General features: G+C 45.1%; 1 pseudogene; it reads left to right on the plus strand.

The window, feature by feature from the left end:
- The first annotated feature begins 3,734 nt into the window (after positions 1-3,734).
- LOC105993694 lies at positions 3,735-8,462 on the plus strand (annotated as a pseudogene).
- The last annotated feature ends 744 nt before the right edge of the window (positions 8,463-9,206 follow it).

Here is a 9,206-nt window from a genome sequence, read left to right on the forward strand (position 1 = left end):
ACAGTACCACTTCTGGCTTTTTCTGCTTATGTGGTACTGAGGAATCGAACCCAAGGCCTCATGCATGGTAGGCAAACATTCTACCACTGAGCCACCTCCCCAGCCCTTTCCTATCCCTTTGAATCATCTAGCCTAGGGTGAGGCAAAGTTTTTTTTTGACTATATGGACTCTCCCACAACTGCTGTTGTAACCATAACAGAACATAAACAAAGGTGTGGCTATGTTACAATAAGTGAATGCTGAAATTTGAATGCTGTAATTATCACATCATAAAATATTCTTTTTATGTTAACTTACCTTATTATTTGTGGTGCTGGTAATTGAATCTTGGGCCTCACACATGTAAGGAAAGGGCTCTACCCCTGAACTATATTCCCAGCTCCTTTTCATTAAAAAAAAATTAAAAATGTCAAAATGATTCTTAGTTTGTAGGCCAGAAAAAAGTAAGTGATAGAGGTTTGTTCTGTGGGCTTTAGTATGCAGACTTTTGTCTAATCTTCCAATTAGTTATGCTTTATTAAACTGAATTTCTATTATTATTATGAAATTGAGATTATAAAAAGATGTGTGTGTGTGTGTGCGCGTGTGTGCCAGTACTGAGGTTTAAACTGAGGGCCTCACAGTTTTGCTCAGCTTTTTCTGCTTATATCTGGGACTCTACCACTTGAGCCATCCCTCTACTTCTGGCTTTTTGCTTGTTAATTGGAAATAGTGTTAGACTCGAACTCGAGACCCCCGAGCGACCCCCAGAGACCATGACCAATGTAAACAGCAAAAGAGTCATTTATTTGTAAGCTCGAGCTTGGACTTACAATGGTCACCGATGCAGTGAGTCAGAGTTGTGAGCCCCGATCCCTTGTCCAGCAGGGATTTTATTGAGTATGTAGTGGGAGGAAGGATGTCTCAAGCTCATTGGTTAGGAGTATGATCATTTCCAATAAGGGCAGGGACTTTCTAGCTTAGCAGTTACAGGATAGGTTAAATCATACATCATTGGTTGGATAAGTGGGGCTAACCACAGGAATGCTGAATTATGTCTTGTCCTAAATGTTTTCTCAACAGAGTTTGGGGGAGAGACTGCCCAAATTACTGGACTGGTCCAGGCAGACTGATCCCTTGATAATTCTTACTGTTATCTTGCCTTGGTGCAGGATCTAACACACTTACTTTCTAGTAACAGATGACAGATGTTTTAGTTTTGTCTGAAACTACTGCTAAACTTATTTTTGGTCTCTCATTCCCCCCTTTCTCTGGTAACTAAGGAACCAATCATGGTTCCTAATTAGCACAGTCTTCTATATTTATAGTTTGGTATTGGGATTTCTGTACTAATAGTTGGACTGTGTTGATTCTCTCTTTTAGGAAGGACACCAGTCTGTTGAGTATACAAGGTCTGATTGTGAGTAACAAACTTAACAGTACCAAAGGCCCTTATATTTTCTTCCACCAGTCCTGACTCCATATATCACAGCTAACTTAATTTTATACCAGCTGTATTCGTAAGCTCCAATTTTAAGACATACTCATGCTATTTGTTACATACTTAAACTTTCTGAGGTTTGTCTTCTTTACAAACATTTTAAGACAATCCTTTTTAAATCATTTTTTATCCAGAGGATACCAATTTTTCCCCAATTCCTTTCCCAAGGCTTTCTTTACTACCCTCCTCTTTATAATTCCTTGAGCTTCTTTGTGGCTAGAGTTTAAAACTGCCCATTTTTCCTTTGGCTTGCAGAACCAAGTTAGAACAGCCGCAAGGCACCACTGAGATGCAGAAGCTTGCTAGATTTTAAGAATAAGAGTAGGGCTAGGGGGCTGGGAAGGTGGCTCAGTGGAAGAGCACTTGCCTTGCATGCATGAGGCCCTGGGTTCGATTCCTTAGCACCACATAAGAAAAAAGAACAAAGCCGGAAGTGGCGCTGTGACTCAAGTGGTAGAGCGCTAGCCTTGAGCTGAAGAGCTGAGGGACAGTGCCCAGGCCCAGAGTTCAGGCTCCACAACCGGACCCAAAAAAAAAAAAAAAAAGAGTAGGGCTAGGTCTCATTTCTCTTACTACTTCCATTGATTAAATAAATAAATAAATAAAACTCTCCTTTATCTTTAACCTGCTCTGGGAGGAAGCAGGTTGTTACCATACCAGAGCCAAACTAGCCTGTGACCCTGAAGTACCTAAGGCAGGCCAGTGATATCTTTTCCCCCAATATCCACTATGGAAGTAGAGAGGGTTATTGGATATCACCAAAAGAATGTTCCACAAGATCTTAGTTTTAGCAGCTTTCCACCGGGAAGCAGTCTTAGGTGATAGAATCAGGCAGTTCGGTCTACTTTTTCCGCAATGGAGGTGGTCAGAGTAACGATGTAGATTTCCTCAGGTGACTGTCAGGCTGTAGCAGCAGCAGGGTCTTTTCAGTGGTTCCAAGGGACTGTCACACCTTGTGCTGGGCTGCAAATTCCTACACAGACTTCTTAAGGATACATTACATAGGCTTGGCAGGCTTTGGCCCCGTTGGTTTTTTAAGACTATTTAGACAATAGCCCAGGACAGTTTACCAAAATGACAACTTTTTTACTAACCAGATATTTTTGTAAACAGACACAAAGGCTTAGTCTTATAACCATCTCCAACAGATGCAGTCTCCACACTTGTACACCTGTCTGGCACTTTCTATCTACAATGCGCATGCTGTAAATGTGTTTGGTCTCAATGTTTGTGTGTACATATTTTGGAATTCTTGGAACATTTCTCCTTTCAGAATCATCCTGATGTGAATACCTGGAGGAAACTGGCCGACACCCTTTAAATCCTTACTTTCACTTTAAAAATTGCCGTTTTTGTCTAACAAGAATTATTTTTTCCTTAGGTGCTCTTGTCTTCCGCCGCCTGGGCAAAATTTGATTTGGGACTCCAGCAAAGCTGGAGTCTGGTAGTCTTTTGCTGGATGACACTGTGGAAACATCTTCACCAAGTGTCTCCATTCACCCCTTTGGGATTTTAGATAGGCTGCCAACCCATACTTTTCTCCTTGGAACACTAGGTTGTAGTTGCATTCTTAATCCCTGAAAACACTGATTGTTTCATTTTGTGACTTTTGTAATTGTTTCTCTCCTTGTTCTCTGTTTTGTGTGTGGATCGTTGTACGCCGAAATGGGTCGGACCCAGAGCACCCCTCTTACTCTCTGACAACTAATTTCAAAGATGTTAAGGAAAGAGCAAACAATTTAGGTGTTGATGTTAAAAAGAAAAACTAATTACTTTTTGCAGATCGGAGTAGCCTACTTTCCATGTTGGATGGCCCCCCGAAGGAACCTTTGACTTAAATGCCATTTAGAAAATTAAACATAGTGTCTTTCTCCCAGACAGAGCGGGACACCCTGATCAGATTCCCTATATTCTATTATGGCAGAATCTGGTGCAGGAACCCCCATCTTGGCTGTCCCCTTTTTTGCCCCCTCCTGTCTATAAAAACAGGATTTTAGCATTAAGAAAGGCTAAGTGGGCTGATCCCTCAGCTCCCCCGTACCCCCTTCTGCCGGAAGGGAATGAGGATCTCCTTCTTTCGTTAGACTCTGACCTCCCTCCCTACCCTTCACTGCCACCTCCTCCACCCTCTCTGGGCCTAGAAGAAGGGGAAGCGGTGGAGGGGTGGGCGACAAGGAGCCTGGAGTATTCAGCAATAACTTGGAAGGACCAGCAGGGAGAACTCGTGGCCGTATTCAGAGAGCTGCCTGACCGCAACTCCCTGACACAACCCTAACGCTGCCACTCCAAGAAATCGGACCACCGGATAAAACAGGAGACCCCCAACTTCAGTCTTGGCCCTTCTCCACGAGTGACTTATATAATTGGAAAACACAAAATGCAAAGTTTTCTGATAATCCAAAAGATTTGATTTCTCTCCTAGACAGTGTGATGTTCACACACCAGCCGACCTGGGATGATTGTCAACATTTACTCCAGGTCTTGTTTACCACAGAAGAAAGAGAAAGGATTCATACAGAGGCTAGAAAGTTGGTCCCGGGGGACGATGGGCAGACCACTGTTAATCCTGATTTAATTAATGCGTGTTTTCCACTGACCAGACCTTTGGGTGACGGCTGGGATTACAACACAGCAGAAGGTAGGGGGAGGCTACAGTTCTATTGCCAGACTCTAATGGCGGGTCTCAGGGCAGCAGCCCACAAACCTACCAATTTGGCCAAATATACATGGTCTTGCAAGGAAAGGATGAGTCACCCTCCAGTTATTTAAAAAGACTAAGCATTTAGACAATATACTCCTATGAATCCAGAAGCACCAGAAAATCAGACAACAGTAGTAATGGCTTTTGTAAATCAGGCAGCACCAACATCAAGAAAAAGTTACAAAAGTTAGAGGATCTGGAAAGGAAAAATATTCAAGTTACTAAGAATAGCTCTACAATAACAGATGCCCCAGAGGAGAGGCAGCTGAGGGCAACCAAGGAACTGACCAGGGTGTTGACTGCAGCCATGGAAGGAAGCCGGACAGGACCAGAAAGAAAAGGGAAAACCTTACGGCATCCCAATGATCGAGGTCTACGCAGAGATCAGTGTGCTTACTGCCAAGAAGCAGGCCATTAGGCCAAGGAATGCCCTAAGAGAAGGGAGCAACAGTCAAAGCAGTGGCAGTCCAGGAGGTCCTCAACACTAATGGCTGGCAGTCCCGCTGGTAATGAATAGGGATGTCAGGGTTTGGCTCCCCTCCCTGAACCCAGGGTAACTCTTAAGGTAGAGGGGATTCCAGTAAAGTTCCTGGTGGATATGGGGGCCCAGTATTCGGTCTTAATGAAACCTCATGGAAAACTTTCAGCCAAAACCTCCTGGGTACAAGGGGTCACAGGGATCAAACAATACCCATGGACTACTGAAAGGATAGTGGACCTTGGGACAGGACGAGTGTCTCACTCATTCTTAGTCATTCCAGAAAGCCCCTACCCCCTATTGGGAAGAGACTTGTTAACTAAGGTCAGGACCTAGATTCACTTTTACCCAGAAAGCCCCCAGGTGTCAGATACCCAAGGAAAACCGATACAAGTGCTGACCTTGGCTTTGGAAGAAGAATGTTGGTTACATCAACAGCCCCAGCCCTGATCAAGAAATCACCTATTGGCTGGAAAGGTATCTGGAGGCATGGGCGGAGACTGGAGGAGTGGGACTACCAAAGCATTGACTAGCCCTCTTCTCCAAGGTAAAGCCAGGGGCTGACCCAGTCAGGGTCCGTCAGTACCCTATGTCCATGGAAGCGCGGGTGGAGATAACACCCCACATCAGGCGCCTGTTGGAACTAGGTATACTGTAACCTTGCCAGTCAGCATGGAATACTCCCCTGCTACCAGTCCGCATGCCCCACTCGGATATATATAGGCCAGTACAAGACTTGAGGGAGGTCAATAAAAGGGTAATGGATATTCATCCTACCATACCTAACCCTTACACCCTCCTGAGCACCCTACCTCCCAATAGACAGTGGTGTACGGTCTTGGATTTAAAAGATGTCTTCTTCAGCCTTCCCTTAGTGCTAAGAGTCAGAATCTCTTTGCCTTCGAATGGACAGACATCAAAAAGGGCATCAACAGACAGCTAACCTGGACAAGACTTCCTCAAAGATTTAAAAATTCACCTACATTCTTTGATGAAGCTCTACACGAAGACTTGGGTGAGTTTAGGGGAGCCACCCTGGCTTGACTCTGTTACAATACGTGGATGACTTATTAATTGCAGCTAAAACTAAAAAAGAATGTATCTGAGGAATGGAGGACTTGCTCCAGACTTTAGGCAGCCTTGGCTACCGAGCGTCAGCCAAGAAAGCTCAAATCTGCAAATCGGAGGTAACCTGTTTGGGCTATCTACTAAAAGGGGGGGCAGTGGTGGCTCACGAGGGTAAGAAAAGAAACTGTCCTCAAAATCCCGAGACCCCAATCCCAGCATCAAGTGAGGGAGTTTTGGGGGTCAGCCAGCTTTTGCCATCTGTGGATCCCTGGGTTTGCTGAGTTGGCTAAACCCCTTTATGAGGCCACCAAGGAAAAACAACCATTCTTATGGACAGAAGAAGCTAAGCGAGCATTCGACCAGATAAAAACTGCCTTGTTAATAGCTCCAGCATTGGGACTGCCAGATGTCACTAAACCTTTTTATCTGTATGTAGATGAGCACAAGGGAGTAACGAAAGGAGTCCTAACCCAATATTTGGACCCATGGAGAAGGCCAGTGCCCTATCTGTCAAAAAAGTTAAACCCAGTGGCAGCAGGATGGCCACTGTGCCTAAGGATGATAGCCACCACTGCCCTAATGGTAAAAGATGCAGACAAACTGACAGTGGGTTAGAAGCTGTATGTGACCACTCCTCACACTATAGAAGGTGTGTTAACCACCAGATCGATGGCTCAGCAATGCCCGACTTAACCATTACCAAGGCCTGCTACTCAACCCTCTTAGAATCAACTTTCAGACTCCTTCGGCTCTCAATCCCACGACCCTGCTACCAGATCCGGACCTGGAAACACCACTGCATGATTGTTCATAGATTCTGGCACAAGTCCATAGTATCCGAGAGGACTTAAAAGACCAGTCACTACCGGACGCCAAACTTGTGTGGTTTACAGGTGGAAGTAGCTTTGTTCACCAAGGACAGAGATGTGGGCGCAGCGGTAGTGACTGAGACTGATGTAATCTAGGCCAAACCTCTACCAGTAGGTATGTTGGCCCAGAGAGCCAAATTAGTTGCCCTGACCCAAGCTGTAGCACTGGGAAAGGACAAAAAGCTGACCGTATATACTGATAACTGATAGCATTTGCGATGGCTCATGTGCAGGGGGCTATTTACAAGGAGAGTGGACTGTTGACAGCTGAAGGAAAAATTATTAAAAATAAGGATGACATCTTGGCCTTGATCACTGCCCTGGTTGCCTAAGAAATTAGTCATTGTTCATTGCCCTGGACATCAAAAGCCTAAAGATGCTGTGACTCGAGGCAATAACCTGGCCACCGGAGAAGTAGCATTGCAAAGAAACTGGTAATGATTGACCTCCCAGACCACGGTGTGAGAACCCTCCCGGATAAGCCTATGTACAGCTAGGAGGACTTAAAGTGGATCAACCAACTACCAATGGCACAGTGCCTAGATGGTTGATAGAAAGACTCTAAGAGCAACATAACCTTCCCAGAGCAATTGGGAAGAAAACATTGCTCAAGCTACATCTGAGCACCCACATGGGTGCAAAGAAGTTGCAAGTTCTGGCAAAACATACAGACTCAAAATCAGAAATGCTCATGCTAAAAGAGAACAGATTGTCAGAGACTGTAAGGCCTGTCAGCTAACCAATGCAGGAAAAAACCAGATGGGACCAGGCAGTCAGGTAAGAGGGATAGACCAAGAGCCTACTGGGAGGTGGATTTTACTGAAAAAAAACCTGGCAAGTTCAGATATAAATATTTGCCAGTTTTTATAGATACCTTTTCAGGATGGGTAGAAGCTTTTCCTACAAAGTGTGAAATGGCAGAGGTGGTAGCTAAGAAGTTACTGGAGGACATCTTACCCAGGTCTGGCTTTCCCATTATAATAGGATCAGATAATGGACCAGTCTTCGTGTCCAAGGTGAGTCAAGGACTTGCAACTGTTCTTGGGGCAAATTGGAAATTACATTGTGCTTATAGACCCCAAAGTTAAGGACAGGTAGAAAGAATGAATAGAACTCTAAAAGAAACCCTGACCAAATTGGCCATGGAGACTGGCAGTGACTGGGTAACTCTCCTTCCCTTTGCCTTGTATAGGGTATACAATTGGTCTCACTCCTTATGAAATTATATTTGGAGTGCCATCACCCATAATTCCTAACCTGTCAGAACAATTACTTAGAGAGGATGATGGTTCTGAATTTTTGTTCTCCCTCAGGGCCCTGCAGAGGGCCCACCTTGTTGTCTGGCCTAGACTGAGGGTGCTGTACGAGTCAAGCCCTCCACCAATTCAACATCACTTCTGCCCCGGGGACTGGGTCCTGGTAAAAAGACACCAACAGGAAAACTTGGAGCCACAGTGGAAAGGACCTTATGTGGTCATCTTGACAACTCCATCTGCCCTCAAAATCGACGGCATCGCCACTTGGATCCACCATTCACATGCAAAACCTGCAGACCCCATAGCAACTTCGTGGAACCAAACAAGGACCCAGAGTGGCAAGTCTCGCTCCAAAGACAGTCCTTTAAAGCTCAGACTGAGCCGCAAAAAGACTTAATTATGAATTGGTTGCATGCCTTACTTGGAAGTTATATTAGTATAGTAGTTAGTTAGTATAGTAGTTAGTATAGGTCCATATAATTGGACCTGGACTGTTAGCAATCAAGTAACAGGCAAACGTTTCCCCTTGGCCATGAAAGAGGGGCTGTCCCTATAGTTCCCAGGCAAACTTACTTTTAACTTATGCCAGCTTGCTGACGGAGTATGGGGAGGATCAAAGCTTGTAGAATGTAGGGCTGGGAAGGTGGCTCAGTAGTAGAGCGCTTGCCTTGCATGCATGAGGCCCTGGGTTCAATTCCTGAGCCACCACATAAGCAAAAAGAAAAAAAGCCAGAAGTGGTGCTATGGCTCAAGTGGTAGAGTGCTAGCCTTGAGCTGAAGAGTTCAGGGACAGCACCCAGGCCCAGGGTTCAAGCCCCACGACCAGACCCCCCCCAAAAAAAAAAACAAGCTTGTAGAATGTAGCTGGAGGCATTGGTATGTATGCCCGGGGGAAGAAAGGACCCATAACTGTGGGGGACCAGAAAATTTCTATTGTAAAAATTAGGGTTGTGAAACTAGTACCTCGGGGAATTGAAAAGGAAAAGGAAGAGACCTTATTACATTCACAAAATCAGTATCGGGAGGCATGCTAGTCAGGGGCCTACTGGTCCATCAAAGGGGAATTAGAGCACCCCAGGAATACGAGGCCCAAGTGGAGGTTCGGTTCACAGATAAGAGAAAACAAGCTTTGGATGGGAATTGGGAAAAACGGGGACTGAGGTTGCCCAGACCGGGGGAGACACATGATGGTATTCTCTTAACTCTACAAGCAATGGCCACTGCTAGTTATGCTCCCTCAGCTGTGGGCCCAAACACGTTTTTAAAACCAGTCCCCAGCATAAAACCCAAGGCAGAGAAGAAGGAAAAGCCTCTTCAGCCAGAGGACACAGTAACCATTTCTCCTCCATTAAC

The sequence above is a fragment of the Dipodomys ordii genome, unplaced genomic scaffold (assembly GCF_000151885.1).
Source record: "Dipodomys ordii isolate 6190 unplaced genomic scaffold, Dord_2.0 Scaffold99, whole genome shotgun sequence".
In the NCBI taxonomy this organism is placed as follows: Eukaryota; Metazoa; Chordata; class Mammalia; order Rodentia; family Heteromyidae; genus Dipodomys; species Dipodomys ordii.